We start from the raw sequence: 20,016 nt of genomic DNA, 5'->3' as shown, positions 1-20,016 counted from the left end.
ATAGAACCCATCTGTAACTCATAAAATGCCTTGGCTCTATCATCATAATATCTCTTAGATAGGTACTTCTTCTTGAAGAGTATCGCGAACTCATCCCAAATGAACTCTTCTTCTCGAATTCCCTTCACATTCTTCACATCTTCCCACCATAAATCTACTTTCCTTTTAATAGTTAAGGTGGATACTTTGGCTTTCATGTTTTCTGAGTAGTTATGCAATCTGAAGAATTTCTTCATCCCAGGAAACCATGCCTCTGCATCTTCTGACTTCTTCATCTCTCCATCAAATGTAGGTAGCTTAAATTTCATGAACTCCTCAGGAAAGTACTCACTCCTCCTATAAGGATGATGGTGGTGATGACTGTGATGATGTCTCCTGGATGAGGAACTAGAATGATACCCATACATACCAGTCCTCCTGACAGGTGTATCCAATTATTTTCCACCTTTGATCGTATCCCCTTTATCCAACTTGTATTCAGATCGAGACCTGCTACCATACGCTTCATTAGTTTTCTCTTCATGCTATTGAATGATCCTCAACTATCAGTGTCTTTCAAAATCTAACAAGCTCTGAAGAATCACTGCATTGACTTCTTCCTGCTTTTCTTGATTCCTTGCAAGTCTTTCCTGGGCCTCAACCAACTTGTCATTGTCTGGTTTGCAACTTCTGATATTTTCCCTCAAACTCCTCAACATATCTATTATACCAGACGAATACTCATGTCCTTATTGCCCAACGGATTTGTAGGTAGAGTCAAGGAAACTGCATTTTACCATTTTCCTTGTCATCTCTTATTCTCTTCTTCCTGTAAGCATTCCATGTCAAACAAACCAAATAGATTACAAAAGCAAAACCATACCTCATTTACATTCACGGTAGGCTTATCTCATTCACAACACCAGTCCACATTAGAATGACATATATAATCATAATCATATCAATATAACAATATCATGGATGCCCATACCAACTGTATACCATACCCCCATGCATGACAACCATAACATTGACACCATCAAATTTTACCCAAAGAGAGTGCAACCCGCTTTGATAGCACCCTGTAACTCTCCTCCCACATTTACCCACTTTCACCAGTTTTCCCAGGGTAAACATGAGGTGAGGGTCACTATGATAAGACTCAACCTATTATATGACCTTAAGGAAATGGATTTGATAACATAAGACCTTACTGACTTCCCTCGGGTGTTACAAGACCTCTAGTAGCTACCTAACCACTCCAGGTGTCCAACCCTTGAGATAACTCTCTTTTTTACTGACATGGGCTCTTAGTCGCTCCCTTGACAAGGCCTCTAAGCGAGTGTAAGACTCCAGTCACTGCCATAGGCATGCTTCCTAACAACTATGGACTTTTCTAGTTAGTTATATGCTAGCGACCCTAAATTCTAAGCCACGTTTTTAGGGCTAGGACTCAAGCCTCTCCTTAGAACTCAATAAAACTTCCATAAATGATGAATTACATAGAAACAAAGATTCTAAACCAAAAACTTGAATGGGGAATTGACCTAAACCCTTCCAACCAGGACAGACATTCCGTCAAACATATGGTAAACATAAAATCTACATGTCATTAAAGCATATCTAACATAGGGATTTGAAACTTATCTGAGTTTTAACAAGAAGGACCAATGCCTTCTCACAATAGCCGCCATAATGCCATTAGGTCATGCATTCATTAACCAAATATTCATTAATTAAAATGTGATAAAATATATACTTAAATATTGTCATAAAACCATGCTTATAACTAGATAGATAATAATGATAGAACAACCATTAAAGCCACATAATAACAAGCATAATTACTTATAAAAATAAGAGGAAATTAACTCTTATTAACCATATGCAAAAGCCAACCAAGTCAGGGACTTCCACGTACCACCCGACCATAGATTGGTTGAACCAAATATTTATTTCAGCCAATCATCCCTATGGCATATTCCAAGCATGAATGTGGGATCTCATGCGATAAACCAATCCATAAACAACCAAGGGAATCCAGAGGTTAAACCACCTCCACCCTCACCATACTATGATTTCACCTAAACCAGTCTCGAGATCACAAAAATAAACCAAGCTTGGATGCCTCAAAATTGCTTCACTATCCCTTGAAGAATTTTCCTATCTCCACCCACCTGTTGAGGGATTCCCGGAGAAAACCATCTGCACCCCCAACCCTTGGGATTCTCCTGAGACCACATAACCCAGATCCAAAACCTTTCAGAAATCCAAAGCTTAACCAAGAAAGAATCCCATCACACCATGGCTATTTGGAAATGGAAACAAAAGGCTAAAACCATTTTCGAAACCCGACAAACCCAAGCCAATGACAACAAATGAACCAAATACACACATGCACATACCATGCATGCCAAAACCGGCTAAGAAATCATACATAAAACCTATTACCTACAAGTATTCTCACTGTAGCTACTTAAAACAACATTTCCTTGCTTGATACTTTCTTTCCTTGTCCTTCCTTTGGTTGCTTTCTTTTCTTTTTCTCTTGGTGCTCTTCTCCTCTCTTAGACTAATTCCAAAACAAGACTGAAATAAGGCCCTAAACTGACGCTCTTACCTCTTTTTGTTATTGATGCCTCTAATTTATTCATTTTCCTTCAATTTCCTTCTCACATGCAACTTGTGACCTTTCACCTCCCTTTTCTCCTATTTTCCTTTATTTTCATAAATGAAATACCAATAATGTCATTTTTCCTTCTCAAAGACTTTGTCATTGTCTTTGACAATTTCCCCTTAGCCATAATACACAACAAGTGATACCCACTAGGATGTTTTGCCCAACATTCAACTTGGAATAAGTGTCCCATTACCTTGGTCTTATTTTTCCTTTATTAACTTTATTACATGAAATTTTAACCCAGGGTTATTACATATAAGGATATGGAAATATAAGTTCTTAGCCTTATTATTTGGCCCCAAACTAAGGGCTCTAGGTTAAATGAAATTATTGATTTAATGGGCGACATACATGTGACGTGGTTGTTGGGTAAGACACAATAACATAATGTGATGACTAATGACTTTGGAAGAAAAAGAAAAAAAAAGATTTATATATGACAAATCACAACACTTAATGATTGTGTAATTATGTAACATCACAATGATCTTAATATGCTTGTTTGTTTGTAGCCTAATTTGAAAGGGGAAAATATAACATCGACAAAATCTCTATGTATATAGACTCAAATTAGTGAACAAAATAATAATTCCATATGTGTAGATACGATCATTAAAGTTGTAGCATAGATATGGGTGTATGAATAAGTTGTAAGTTGGTATGGGACATAATAATAGATGTCGGTGAGAGAGAGACATGGAAAAATGATTTTTGTTATTATGATTCATTCACATGGCTTCCTATCACACAATACACTCGTCACCCCCTAATATTCCACATTATGTTCTCATGCAAGGAGATCTAACGAGAGAGTGGTGTGTGTGTATGTTTTTTGCTTCAAATTTTACCCATGTTTACATAGAGCTTCAGAAATTTTGACATATTTGAGCTGAAAAAATGGGAACGAGAAATTCATGACAACTCTCAAGGCCATGAAGCCTCTAGGACTTACAAGTAATGATTAATCTCCATTCCTGAAGCATTTGTTCAAGCTGTACTTGTATTTCACTTGTATAGACCCATGTATGATGTTTATTGCATTTAGATTTTGGGAATTCTAGTATAGGTCTATGACAATGAGTGGCCTCTCATAGAGGCTAAAAGCTACAAAGTCTTGGAAAATACTATGTTCGAGTCACAGAAAGAACATGTTTAGGTAAAGTTATTGAATATGTATCTATGTATATATAGATAGTTTCTTTACTTGCATGTAAGTAACTGGGATTTTGTTTTGGCATAAGAGAAAAGAAGGAAAGAGGCAAGGTAACTAGATAGTTGAATAATTTGATAATGATTAATGTGATACTAAAAGTGAGTATGAATGTTTATATGAATTTTTTCCTCCCTTGACTCAAGCTCATAATACTTTGGTTACTGAATCCAAAATGAGGGAGGGTTTGATGGTTGCAATGAAGAGAATGGATCTTGAGCTTGTGAGTAGCAAAGGACTATAAGAGTTTCAAGAAGAGATCAACATGCTAAGCAAGGTTCTCCATCTAAATCTTATTTCACTCCCTGGTATTGCATTGAGAATAATGAAAAGGTGCTCATATATAAATTCATGCCTCACGAAACGTTGAGCCAACACCTTCTCCATTAGGATTAGAATGGGATCGAATCACTTAGTTTAAACATTCGACTACTTATTGCTTTGAATGTAGCTCCTCAAATGCAATACTTACACAATGTGACTTATGAAATGATCATTCACATGGACCTAAAGCCTTCAAATATTCTTTTTGATCACATGTAGTGAGAAAAATCCTGTTATTTTGGTCTTGGAAAGCTTCCTCATGAGGATAAAACATCTTTGGAAACAAGACTGGTCGACACATTTGGATGTCTTGCTTTAGGGTATGTATGCAACTTGTTATTGTAGTACCATGGAATATCTGTTTTATTAGGAAGATTATGGATGCTTTTTCGACTGTCTGTTTTATTAGGAAAAATGTGGATTTTTTTCATCAATGTCAATTATAAAATATTCATTTATGCTTTTCTTGACTCTTGCATCCAACGGATGTGTAACTACAAAATCATATGTTTACAATTTTGAAGTTGTGCTTATGGATATAATAAGACACCAGATTACCTTTGATGCCAAGTGGTCTGAAGGTAAGGTTCATTTGGTGCATTGGTTTAGACACATAAGTAGGGATCAGGAATGGATCAAGACATTTATAGATCCAATACTCCTTTCAATGGATGAGAACTTAGAAAACATTAATATTTTGCTTGATCTTTCATTTGCATAAGAAAAACAGGTTGTCACGAAATGGATCTTCACGAAAAATGGCGCATGCAAAATCCTTTCCACGTGTCACATTTTTAGTCGATAGAAGAAGATGAAAATGGAGCACTCGAATTAGATAGGATGAATATTATTTTCCTATCCCAACCCCTCAGAGAGAACACCTTTGATGTAAATATAAAATATTGAAAATCATATTAATCACTTCCATGTTGGAAATTTTTACTTGATTAAATAAATAAAGTATTTGATAGTCTAGCGGATATTGACTATATTTGAAGTTTTATATTTTCATATTTAATATTTTTAAATTACTTGAAAAAATTAATGATGATAATTTTTATTTTATTTCTTATGATATATACATAATTATAGATGTCTATAGGGGTATCTATTTTGGAATTGGGCTTCAGGCATTCTTTAAAATAAAAAAAACTATTTAAATGGTGTAACATTTAATAAATTTCGAATATTCTTCATTGTAGCCACAATTAAACAAAATGAAGAGTTTATAGAATGAATGGTCATAATTTTCAGTTTTTAAAGTTTGGCGGAGTTTCTATACCATATGTTGGGTGGAAAGACAAATTGTTTCAATACACCATATATGCTATCAATGCTTAGTTAAATATACATGCATGCAACTTCAGTGCTCAGTTTGATGTGTCAGTATGTGGGTTGAATACATGATTCAATGTGTTGGTTTGCAGGTTTGTTGGTATTCACAGTGGTCGGTTTGATGATGTAGGTATTCATAGTGGCACGATTCGATGATGCACATGTTTGCAGGTATTCGCTCTGGTCGGTTTACATAGGTATATAGGTATTATCAGTAGCCGATTATACTTTTGCAATAACCTTTTCGCTTGTATGGTTTGGTTTTTGCATACCATCATATCTGTTCAACTTTATGTTGCTTATTAGACAAATCAATAGGCAATGCAACAAGTTTTCATGACATAAAACAATGCCAATGATCTGAGAATACCTGTATAAGTTTGCAGAAGCAAAAATATATAGTGTGCTTCGAATAACCCTTTGCAAGTGGAAATCTTCCTCTCCAATTAGAGGTTTCGAAGTTGCTAAATGATTCATTGTGTTGCACTGATTAGCTTGTATACTATGAACTATTGTCCCATTTCTTTATTGCAAGCTAATTAAATGTGCTATAATTATTTTCGCAGATGACAAAGGAGAAATAGCTTGTCTATGAGTACAACGAATCTAAAGCTCATTTTCAAATATGATACTTTGAGAAAGGATCCATCTAATTTTAACGCAGAGAAAAAACTTGGCGAAGGTGGTTTGGATATGCGTTTAAGGTTAGCGTTTAGTGTTATGTCCAATTTAATTTATTCTAAAGTAGATCCCATTCAATAATGGGGAAACCCCAGAAATATTTTGATGTGCCATAATGTTTATTGACTGGTAATGGGATTTACCCGATGGTAGATAGCTTGTACTGAAATGGTTGAAAATAGGTTCGAGTCAAGGATATGTCGAATTTCTGAATGAAATAAATTTCATCATTTGTATTCAAAATTGTTGTTAAATGTAATACAAGTCACTTATAATAGCATATGTCCTTTGGTAATAAAATCTTGTTTCTAAATATACTTTCCAGTAAAGCTTTAGTTTTGTGGCTTCCTTGAAATTTTGAATGCGGTTACAGTTGTATGTACTGAATGAGGTTGTTAATTCATCGTAGATTTGCACTTCATGGAAATCATTTTCTATTTTCATGGGAGTCTTATGTTCGTTTTCCAAGATGAAATAGTTTGGCCTGTCAAAGAAGAGGGCTAATGCATTTTGTCGTATATGAGCACATTCGATGTCAGGGTATGCGTTCACCTTAATATTTTAGGTTTAGGTTAAAGTGATTAAGTTACTGTATGCAATATTATTTGTTTGCTTTATTTTTGGTTTAGGTTAAAGTGATTAAGTTACTGTATGCAATATTATTTGTTTGTTTTTTTGGATAGAAAAAATTTAAGAGAGGTGAAAGCATGAAAATGGTTTACATTTTGGGCCAAATGTGACCATGAAATTTTAAGTTTTTCTTCTTTTATCGATTGCAACCTTAAAAGTTTATATAAACATTGTGAATTTTGATTCAAAGTAAAAATACAATATGTGGAGAATTATGTTATTGTCTTAATGATATTTTTTGCAAAAAAAGTAGTGTCAAATAATCTCTATTTTTTCCATTAAATGCAATATATGTCCTTGTAATTTTTCACAAAACTTAAGAGGTATGCATGTATTCATGTAGCATAACTTAGTAAAAAATGTGTAATTTATATATATATATATATATATATATATATATGAGCATGATCTACATAGAGAGAACTAAGTTTTTCATATATATTTTTTTTAATGCAAATTTATATTTTTTTATTAATTTTCAAAGTTGAAAAACTAATATTTCAATTGCATTTTGGAGACACATGTGTTCATGTAAGAATTTTTTTTTCAACTCTTTAAATAAATTGAAAAACCAAGAGTACCCTTTTGAAGAGGTCTCATAAACAAAGATAGTGGTATTTTTTTTAAATTATTTCATTGTGTATAGTTTATGTTATTGATTTTTTATTCAACACCTTTGAAACCATCTAAAAAAATTTCAAGTGTTATGTTTAAAATAAATTAGATGAAAAATATCATATGAATTCAAAAGTGTTAATTTCATATTCCATTGGATAGAATATTCTTTCACGAATCCAACATGATCAACTCCGCCACATAAGGACAAATTCTGCCCTATATCTGATATGTTACAAAATGGGGTTGCAGAGAAATCTACAGAGGACGTATTGAAACTGTAATTTTTAGGAATTCAAGAGCTTGATCGAGCGCTTAAACTCAAAATTCAAATTTCTCGATTGAGCATTAAAGTAAACCTCGATCAAGTGGTATATGTGGTTAACCAATAGCTCGATCAAGCCATCAAAAATTCTAACATGTCAATGCTCTTACCAACTTTTATCGATGGTATTAATGGTAAATGATACATCTCAGGGGCTGAGCCTCTACTTTCAACAAATATATTAGTGTCTAAATTCGATTGTAGAAAATAAATAGAAAATAGTCTTTCATAGAGAAATATTAGAGCTGGAAATTACACAAAGATTCACAACAAACAAGGGAAATTGAAGATTTGGATCTAAAAATGGAAAGAAATTTTCATCCACAGAGAAAGCTAGAGAAAGAATGAGAAAAATAAGTCAGACACTAAGAGTACAATAAGTTCATGCAAATACACGTAATTAAATTGTGTCACCTCTCATATTACTTGCTCCATATTCTATGCATTAAGAAATATGATTGAAAACTAGAAACAAATGGAGAATGAAATAATAAAGCGAAGATAAAATAAACATTGAAAGTAATCCCATGTAGTTAAAAAAGTAGATGTAACAACAACTAAAGAAAATCACTTGAAACCATACAAATTATTGAAAACCACTTGAAACCATGTAAATTGTTGAAAACTACTTGAAACCATAGTTTATTAGAAATAAAATAAGGATGTGATTTAACCAAAAAAAACCACTAGAACATAATTTCCATGTAGTATTTACAAGAATTACAGTTTATGACAATTTATTTACAAGAGGGATTACAAAAAATGGTTGTCACATAGGTGCTCCAAAACCTATAAAAACTAGTTTGATTAATGTTTTATATTCCAAGTAGGAGTTAAAAGAGAGAAAATTTGTCAATATCTTGAAGGAGCAAGAATATCCCTACTTCCAATATGAACTGAGAATACATTCTTTGTTAAACATATATTTAGCACAATTAAACTTTCATAACATTCATCATCATATATAAAATTCAATGGTTCTTTGAATCCGAAATGATGATCCATACCTTTGAAAACCTCACAAGTTTCTTCTTTCAATTCTCACATGAAGGTTATGAGAATTTTTTAAAAGGACAAGGTTTTTAAAGACATACAAAGTGTAGTGTCAATTCGTGCTTGCACAAAAATGAATGTATTATTGCATATAATTAGAATGCTCCATGAAATATTCATGTGATTAATCAATATTAAATTCATAAATAATAAATGCAAAAGAAATAAATTAGCATGCATGTATTGATGAAATGCTAGCAATGTTTACAATGTTAATCTTCTTCGACTGTGGCAATCTAATGTCAATTAAATTCATCTAGTTATTTCTCAACATATGTAATTGTGAAATATATTGCAAAATATGGTTTAAAAGTAAAAAATAGTTCTTTACTTTAAACTTTGCCAAAGTTTTATGAAATAATTAAAACATAAAATACATTAGATATCCATCTTTTTATGTGCATAAAAAAGGTTCCTTGTGGAAACATGTAGTTTTTTAAATCATGTTACCCCTCGTTATGCCATACATGATTGTTGTGCTAAAATTTCCATGTACATTCTCCAAAAAAACCACTCAAATCATTTGTGCCCATTTTCAACACAAATGATAACAATGCACATTCATTGTTGATAAGACCTTGAAACATCTTACTTGTTCTCTAAATCCACTAAAACTTCTACCCAACACGTTATATTTGTTTCCTTATCAACAATTTCATTGTCTTTCTCATCTCACATGTCTTCCACTTTTATTCGAAATTGTGAAATTCTCTATAGTTATGGTAAGTTATTCCCTTTAAGAAAGTTCTTCTTATTATTGTTTCATGGCAATTTTAGTTAGACATTTAAAAAGGTTAAATGATATGGTGCTTCTAATGAAGAATCTTGTTTCCAAATAATTTGTTTCTGTATAGTAGGCTAACATACTTAAAAATTAGTTTAATATGTTCCTTATTGTATCATGGAGTGTGTATTTATGTACTGTATGGTTTTTTAGTCGCAATTTATCTTACAATTGATTAAATTTGTATGAATTTATAGATATAGATTTTGTTTTATTTTCATGAAATAAATTTGGCCCTTCAAATTGGTAATCACTAGCTTGATTTGTCAAGAATCTCTCATTCTCTCAAATTCAAAAGATTCACCACATCATTAAGTTATTTAAGTAATAATTCCATCTGAAATATAAATTTAGAAGTTCCATATATAAGAATTTAAACTTAATTTCTATTAGTCTTTAGTTTAACAACCTTGCAAATTATTATATAAATAAGTAGATTTAAATAATTAACATTGGATTTAAATAATTGAAATGTTTGGTATGTGATATATATGAACAAAAATATAACACTTTCCTTGTTACATAAGGGATTACTTTTAGTTTGGGACTTATATAGTCTTTTGAGGAAATAAAAAATTGTTTCTAAGAATAAGTAAATTTGAAAATGGTCTTGAAATGCTTCACTTTGTTGTAGAACTCACTTTTAAAGTATATGTGGTTCATGATTCTCACAAAGTATAATTAGGAAATTAGTAAGTGGTCCATCATCATATACTTGTTAGGAAATATCCACATACCTACAATTCAAACTCTTTGTATGTGCACTAGATTCACCTTGCACATACCATCACTAATAACCAATTTGGTTTACTAACCATTACAACTAGAGTAAATTCTTATATTTTACTTTAAAATTTTGCACAAAAACATATGCTCACATAGTATAATTAGTAAAGAAGTGGACCATCCACATGTCATTTATTTTCTTGCAAGGAACAAATATCATATAGTTTAATTAAGGGAATTGTAAATGATCATCACATATCCACATCAATTCTCTCTTTGAATGCTCACAATTTCACTTGCACACACATTCACCCCGTCACTAAGCTCACTTAAACTTTGTATAAAGGGTATCCTCTTTCCAGAATATTTGTACATAATTTATTTGAGATTATATTTTGTTGCACACTCTAAGTGAGGCAAAGCCTTTCTAAAAATAATATTAACCTAAACACAATAAATTCTCCAAAGGGGCGACAAGATAAATTATAGTTTAGGCTAGGTCCATGGTGATAGGTAGCACATAAGCCGTCATGGTTGTTTTTCATATTGAAACATATAAAGTTGTCTTTTAGGGAGCTTAAAATCCTACATCATCCAATGAAAAATCTAGTACATGGAGAGAAAATCTTGAAGGGGGTAAGGCCTAGGTAGCAAATTATCATAGACCTTCATATTTTCTCCCTACACATGGTAGGGGTTCTAGGTCCAAAAATGGCAACCAGAAGTTGAGATTCAACCATTCCCACTAGATGCATGTAACTTAGTGGCCAAATATTAGGGCATATTTCCCTATAGGTTGAGGTGTAGGAGCAGTTAGAATTGAGGTGATATTGGTCAAGCTACTAGAAGCATTTCCATCTCTTTTGGGACGTAGCCCTAGTACGTTTGGCCACTATAACCCTTTCCATACCTTGGTTGGTTTTTTTGCTGTTCGAAGCGTCGCCAGTGACATTTATGACGTGTCCCCAATACCATATTCTAAAATATTTAGAAGGCCCAATCACTACTTGAGCGGAAGGACGCTAAGTTGGAATTTTTCTCATACGTAAAACCTCAGTTAACCCTTTCTTGTTGATTTTTTCACACATTCAATTAAAGGGAAAATTAACCATTTACTTTTCAATTTCTCTTATGCACATGATTAATTTGTGTTTCCGAAAGAAAATGTATGTGTTCAGGTGTTCTTACAAATGCAACATTCATGTTGTTGATTTATTTCCTTTCTTGCCAACTGATTTATTTATTGATATAGAATTCTTGTCATTAGTTACATGTTTCATAGGGTCTATATCATCTTCAGGTGCATCCTTCATATAATTCACATTATCATGAAAAGTCTCTTACCTTTCATACATGCTAAATTCTTTTACCCTTTATCATATTTTTAATCACCCTTTTGTTGACAGAGGGATCGTACTTTTACTGACCTACTCTCTTCTTCGACTCATCTTTCCCTAAGCTCAAAACCATTTTCTTTTCATGTTTCAACTTAGAACCCTTGTTCCATGTGGTTGGAACCCTAAGGTGTCCAAATTAAATTTTATTGATTGAAGATGAATGCTTTTGTCTTTCATCATATGATGAATCACCCTTTTTGTTGACACATGGAACGATACCTTTATTGGTGCGCTCTTCTTCAAACCATCTTTCCCTGAGATAGGAACAGTTTTCTTTTCATTTTTCAACTTATAACCCTTGTTCCATGTCAACCTCTCCTACCTAGCTACCAACTGGCAAATTATTTTTCATTTAACTTTTCCCTAGGGTTTAAGACTAGAACCCTAGAGTTTCCAAATTGATTTTTGTTGAGTGAGGAGGAATGATTTTACCTTTCATCATATTCTGAATCATCCTTCTTGTTGACACGGGGACCGATGCCTTTACTGGTATGCTCTTCTTCGATGCATCTTTGCCTGAGATCAAAACCCTTTTATTTCTAGGTTTCAAATTAGCATCCTTGATTTGTGTCAACTTCTACTACCTAGCTGTCTACTATAAAATCATATCATGACCTTGCACCTATGGTGATTTCTTAAACAACCACATGAGGGAGAAGATGTGTCCCATCAAGTTGATCAACCAGATGATGATGAAGATGTGCCCTATGGACCTCATCAAACACTAGAGGAACATGTTCCCTATCAAGATGATCAATTGTCCCTACGGGAACAACATGTGCCATGTCAAGTTAATCAACCAATGGAGGAATAAGATTTTCCCTATCAAGTTGATCAATCACTGGAAGAACAAATTGTTTCCTCTCAAGTTATTAGGATAACAAGGAGTTGCAATGGTTTGGAAAGGGGTGGACCATTTGCAGAAAATATGGATGAAAGCACAATAGAGGACCTTGGGGAGCCTATCAATGCTTGCACTATTAGAGACCATGTCAATAACATCATTCAACAACATTTTGAGAAATGTTCAGTTGTTGCACAAGCTCAGATACTACAGGGGTTGATCAACCATAAGAAACTAAAACATGCCATAAAGATTTTGGGTGTCCAAGATGTTAAAAGCAAGAAGAAACATATGAATGTCACTGAAAATATATAAAAAACATTCCATCAAGAAAACCTAGTGTTTGAGCTACACACAGGGAAACTACAACTTCTATTGTTGTACCAAATACATCAAGACAACAAAAGTTGGAAACAATGTCAAAATTGATCCACATATCACAAAAAACCTTACACAAGCATACCAAATTCAGGGTTCGAGTGAATGAAAATGATAAATCTACTTGTTGGGAACTTATCGCCAGGCAACCCTACCAAGACATGCTTACAACAGGAATAAGAGAATTTGTGGTACATTTTTGGGAGGACCATTCCCATGCTATTCCAGATAGAAAGAATTTCATACAACATTGCATAACTAAAGGTGAGTATGTAGAACACGCTAAGCACATTTCAGAAATGAAATAAGTTGCACTATTCGAGGAATTTTAGGAAAGCAATTGTCATATGAAGATATCCATAAGGATGTTTCAATTATTGAAGCCATGGTTTATTATGCCTAATACAATTTGTGACATGTGGTGTTGTCAATATCATGTTGGATTTCATCTTCATTATGAAACTTTCCGAGAATTTTACAAGAACAACTGTCTCGACGACCCTCCTCCTCCTATAATGTGTGATTTTGTTTCATCAATATTGTGCAAAAGGGAGTCATAAGAGTTGTATTACAAAAAAATAATTATAGGTGGGAGAAGATGCACTTAATGTGGTAATTTGGTGTTGTTCCATATGAGCTTTATTATTGATCCCAACCAGTCTAGGATGTCAGATGTCAACATCACATGGAAGCATTATGAGTATGTCGTGGGAAATCAACCATCTTCTTCAACTCTGATGCCTAAGAGGATCGACTATGTTGAGGATGAGATTCCTATTTCAAAATTCATGGGGTTGTTTCAAAACCAGATCCATAAATATATCAAACACTCGCACAGGTCCAGGTGGAAAACATATGAATTTAAGCATTCTCACAAAGTATTTTAGCTAGGCACAATCTTATCAATGGTGGACTTTGCTGAGAATTACACATTTCCTTCCAAAGATACAGAGAGAGTATTATCACTTAGACCAAGTGTCCATATTCGTACATGTTCTGTACATACATACACAACTAAACATTAATGCTAGGTGTTAGCGCTTGAAATTTCACCTCAGGCTGAGAAAGGAAAACCTCAAGGCAACATCAAACCACTTCGCCTCGTAGCTAGCCCTACGGGGCAGGAGAGGGCTCTCTCCAGTCTATCTCAGTAAAGATTTTCAATGGGTGAGATGACCAATAGGGTAACACTGATTTTAGGCTAGTAAACTGATCAAAAGGTTGATTTAAGGTTTTTATGGTTTTTGGTGGTAAATTGAGGGGATGGCAATTTTGGGTGCGGGGATTGGACACAGTTTCTGCAGGGAGTTCTTTGGGTCGAGGTAGGAGACAGTATCGATGCTTTTGATTGAGGTGGATGGTCCGGAATGACAGGTGAGGAGCTAAGGAGAGCAAACAATAACTTTGAATTCTCCTTAAACAGTAGAAAACATTGAAATTAAACAAACTTAAAAGCAGAGCATGACAGTCATGAATTCTTACTTTAACACTTCGTTTGTTTAATGTGTAGAAGGAAAAGAAAGGAAATGATTCGCATAACACACTTACAGGTACATAGAGAAACACACCATCAATACATGTAACCACAAGAATCCCAAAAAGGACTGCAAAACCCTGGTCTTCCTTAGCCAAAAATTGCAGAGATACAATGAATAATACAATGATAGCTTATCCCTTAAGAGTCCAACCATGAAAATGAGCAAGAAAGTACATAATATAGATCATCTAACCTCTTTCCCTACCTCCATGGGTCGAGCTCACTATCCTAGGAGCTGTTTCAACCACTTCTAAACTAAGCACTACAAACTAGGCAGTCAAAACAACTTGCCTCTATAAGCTAGGAAACCAATTCATTCATTTAATTTTCACCTTTTTCATGAATGAATCTTCTAGAAGAGGTACATAAGAGTAAAAGTGTCAATAAAGTACATTAATTACATCAAATAGGATAATAATCCACCCCAAAAAGTCAAATAGGGTCAAACTGCGTTTTTCTGAGCTGTACACTGAAATCTAGAGAAGTTTGCCTCACGGGTCGCGCGCCTCTACCTGACGGGTCGCGCGCCTTTGGGACTACATTTGGGGCACTTCCAGGTGGCCAAATTGAGCAAGAGTAGGCTTGTTGGAAAGGCCTGTGAGTCTACTTTCCAACCCAACTGGAATTGCTGAATTCGGTGGTCATTTGCCCCTCCAAAATTGCAATCTCCCAAGACTGCTTTCTGCAACTCAAAAATGTGGCAGAAAGTCAATTTTTGCTTGTTTTTTGACTTTCTGGAGGCCCAAAACTTCATAAAATCTCAAGTCCATTGATGAGCATATGTAACTTCTCATGACAAGTCTAGAAATGCTGAGTTTCTGCAAAATGGAGTTGCCGGGATGAAGGGTCGCGCGGGGGGTGAGACCCGTTAATGGAGAAAACCTGTAAATTGCCTGAAAAAACCAAATTTTACCCAAAATGCTCAAAATTTCTTGGGATTTGTGCTGTGGCTGAGCTATTTAGTGCCATGTTCCTTTTGATGTGATGCATTTCTCAGCCAGAGGTGGAGTGTTGCTTTCCACTCGAGGTGAAGTGTTGTTTTCTACTCAAGGTGAACCACTCTAAATACACCTGTTGACCTCTTCAGATGCCCTATGCAATGGAAACATGTGTTCATATGGAGCTGACACATTTGGGTATGGTCCACCTTGTTGATAGTCATTAGAAATCCCCCGAGTTGCATTGCCCTTCACCAGCCTTGTGTGTAATGTTTGAAAATTTTGTGGCTGCAAGTAAGAATCCTCTACAACCATCTTAGACCGAGAGTCTTCACGTTTTATATCATGCTGTGATATCCTGGTGTATAAAGAAGGATTCTGGGGCCCAATCACAGCATCCACTTGATCTGCCATTGGTTCTCTAATTCTGTTATCATTAGATGCAGCACCACCTAGAACTTCACCATCCCTACACGACTTCATGAGACGATAAGCAACACCAACACGATCAAAACTTCCAGATAGTGGTGTTATAAGGAATTCATACCATCTAAAATGACACACAGCAACTTTGTCTCTTTTGAGGAGATAACCAAGAAATGTCTCAAATTCTAATGATTGTTGCCGATTCTGGCCAGCTGCATGAAAATAAACCCGAGGCAACTTTGATAGTGGAAGCATTGCCACTGGAGTCATCTCCTTAACATGCAAGGCTACAGGTATCTTCACTAGAGAATCGGAGCATGAAACTTGGCTGATTGGCTTTCCATCTTTGTACAACATAATAAAGGTATTTGACTCATCTTCTTCGGGGACCTTATTCAAATCCATCAACACCATTCTCATCCTCGATTAAGAAAACCTTGCAAAATTTGGCAATTTGTGGCTCCTTGGAAAATTTGCAGGCAGTTTGATATTGAGGGCACTGACGGGTCGCGCGCCTCACCCAACAGGTCGTGTGCCACTGACGGGTCGCACCTGTGTAAATTTTGCACTGGAAAAGGTAGCCTGATGGGTCGCGCGCCTCTGACGGTTCGCGCGCCAGGCTCAATGGGTCGCGCTTTTTCAAGAGGATTTTGGAGGTTTTCCCGGTGTCGGAATCGGGCACAGGATAGCGCGTTGGAAATTTATTTGAGTCTACTTTCCAACCCAACTGGAATTTTTCAATTTGGAGTTCATTTTCCCTGTCAAAAATCAAATCTCCCAAGACTAGTCAAAATGTGCCAAATGAGGCTGCCTCAAGGAAGAATGTTGTTGCAGTCAACTTGTGAATGCCTTCCTCAACCCCAAATTGAGCTCATGATAGCTCATTGGAAAGATCTTTGTGTCTAGTTATCATTTTACCCATCAGGCAAGTCATTTGGCCCACCATTCTAGGAGAAAACTTGATTTTCCCAAGGTCACTTCAGAGGTGCCTTTGATTCTCTTGAGGCAACGGTATTCTTGACATTTTTCTCAAACCATGCAACCTGTGTAAAACGTGAAGGAGGTTTTTCTTCCTTGGCATGTTTGGAACAAAAACCTCTCTCAGTTTTGCAAAATTCATCTTTCATTGCTCAGAAACATCATTTTAGTGAAACTTATCCCGATGTGTGGAACAAGGGTTTTGGTCGAAATGAAGCGAAATGAAGGGGATAAGGGGCTTCTAATTTCTTGGGGAAATTTTTGGAAGTAGGGAGGGATGTTAGGAAGTAGGGGAAAGTGGAATCGCAGAGATTGAGTGAGGGGAAAGGGTCCAAAAGGTCAAAACACAGGCCAAACCTAGAAAATTGCCAGGTTGTAGCTAGAAACTAGGGTTTGTGCAAAAATGAGGAATTTGGTGGATCTAAGGGATGGGAAGTGTTTGATAAGGTTCTTTTAGGATAGGGGAAGGTGTATGAACATCAGGATATGAGTTTTGCCGATGATTTGCCCGCCCAAGAGAAATTGCCTTCAAAACCCTAGGAGAGGGAAATGACCTTGCCTAGGCGCAACCGAAGCATGAACAAGGTGTAAAATGACTCATTAGACACTGAGATGATAATTCCAACCCTATGAATGATGATAGAATCAGTTGAATAATGACATGGACCGACATTTTGACAACTTTAGAAGGAGTTAAAGCAAACCCTAGACCTAATGCCTAGTGACCAAATTTTGCTTGAAAACTCTTTGAAATGACAAAATTTGACCTTGACACTTCAAAATCACTTTGTAAGAGCATGTTTGATCACTGGAGGAAGGCTGGAAAGACTGACACTAACATTGGCTCCAATGGGGATGGTAGCTCCTTGGAGGTGCCAAGAACCGCAGACCTCTGGGAGAGCAGACCAGTGCCTTATCTATTGGGAAATGGAGTCAAAAAACTCAAACTACAATGCATGACTGAAAACCAACACAAACTAACTTAACAACAAGACTGAAAATTGACTCACAAAGGACTCATGACTCAACTAAAAACTGACTCGATACTTAAACACAACTGACAAACTGAAATAATGCTCAAAGTGGAGCTTATTCATCACAACCTACTCTAACAGTTTCATTCATCGCCTGATCAAGTGAAATGAAACAACCAATGCAACCAAGTAAGTATTTCATCTGCTGTTCGAAGTCTCCACAAGTGCTCACTTAAGAACAACAAAAGAGAACTACTGAAAGGCAACTCCCATGGCAATTTGGAAACAGATCCGTAGAATGATATGAATTCTCTATCCACCTCCAAAAACACTGCATAAGGATCTTGAAATTCAAGCACACTGGAACTTAGCTCATCCAATGGATTACTTCTCTTTCCTTCATACCATGAATGCAAACTTTGATCTGAGCCTTGTGACGAGACCTCTGCTGAAAATAAGAAAGAAACTGGCTACCGGATCAAATTTATATCAGCACATGTTTCAAGCTCACATGTTAATGGAGAAAGACTTTGACTGCAAACCTCATCCAAAACATCAACTATTGGATCATGAAAAACTTGAAAAGACTGCTGCAACCCATTTTCTATTGGTTCCATTGTGATTACATGATTGCCTACATGCTGCTCATTCTTCACTGAAGATGGACTATGCAAATGTCCCTTCAAAAACTGAAATGATTCAAAACAGAAAGGTAGGGAATCTTCTTGTATCATTTGATCAAATATGTCAGCTTCCATGCTTTCATTTGCAACTTGACAACCAATGGCATTTGGGGGCTGCAAATCTGAATATGAGAAGTCTGGAACAAGGTTTTTATTGCCTTCAAGATGGTCTAGATCAAGACTTGTTGACAGCTGATTTCTAATTTCATGGAAGTTGTCTCTAATGAACTGACATGAATCAAAACAAAAAGGCAAAGATCCTTCACTTACTTCAAACTTTGCTGCACTTTCCTCGTCACTGTCATAGCTGATATGTGATGGCTGAACATTGTTTTCAAACTGCTGAAAATGAACTTCTTCCTCCCACAAACTAGCTGCTGATTTGTCTGCAAGATTAGCTTCTCTTTGGAGAACATAATCATCATCATACTGATCAAAATGAGGCAAATCATCACTATAAAACACATCATCAAGAATACATGTCATATCAATAGATCTCTCTTCTCCAAGATGATTAATAAGACAATCATCATCAAATCTATAACAATTTTCATCAGATCAGCAGATGAGCCTCTACATTTACTACACTGTTTTGCATCTCGTGAAGTGTTGCAATATCCCTTTCTCTCAGCTGAAACTCCATCTCCGGATCAAAGGCACCCAGATAGTGCAAGAGAGCAAATCTAGGAGAAGGTCTTATATCAACTAGCATCGAATAATAAACTTGGTTAAATCTGGCCGAAAATTGTTGTACTGTCTCCCCTGGCAATCTTTTCAGCTGGTTATATTCTTCTACAATCAAGAAAAGGTTATGTCCGATCATCCACCTGTCGAGAAAAACTTTGACAAACTGCTGGAAATCTGAAATGTTTGCGTCAGGCAGGGAATTGAACCAACTCTTCACTTTGGCTTGCAAAGAAAGAGAAAAAAGCCTAATACTAACATCTTCATCATCAACTTCAAAAAGATCTAGAAAATTCTCAACATTCTGCACATGTTGCTCAGCGTTGACATTCTTACTTTCACCATCAAACCTCGGCAAGTATAGATCATAGTTTTTGGGGAAAGCATGAAGAACGGGAGGTAAAACAAGAGGTTTATACCGATCTGGGATTTTACAAGGTGTAGGGGTATGTACAGCAGGTATAGCATCGGTCTTGGTTGCTTAGGGCTCATCAATCTGAAGATGGTCATCACAAAATTCGGAAAAAGGATCCTGATCAAGCTCAGAGGCATGCAAATCTTTGGTATTCACAATCTTCAAAGGGAAAGAATCAACTGCAGGCCTGGGATATTTTCTCAAACACATTATACTTTGCAAAGCCTTCTTAACATTCTTGGGAAGAGAGAAGAAATAATTTATGACAAAGAACAAAATGTCTTGGATGAAATTCCAACTTGAATACCTGATATGTCCATATTGTCCTTTCATGTTTCTGCTGGTCGAGATCATCCTCCAGTGGAGTCTTTGGATCTGATCTCAAAAATGATTTAGAGTCGCCAAGTGAATGATTTCAGC

This window comes from Pinus tabuliformis, chromosome 3_1 (genome assembly GCF_031772625.1).
Source record: "Pinus tabuliformis cultivar Carrire ecotype Pingquan chromosome 3_1, CPIR1, whole genome shotgun sequence".
Lineage (NCBI taxonomy): Eukaryota > Viridiplantae > Streptophyta > Pinopsida > Pinales > Pinaceae > Pinus > Pinus tabuliformis.
Note: the sequence above shows the minus strand (reverse complement) of the source record.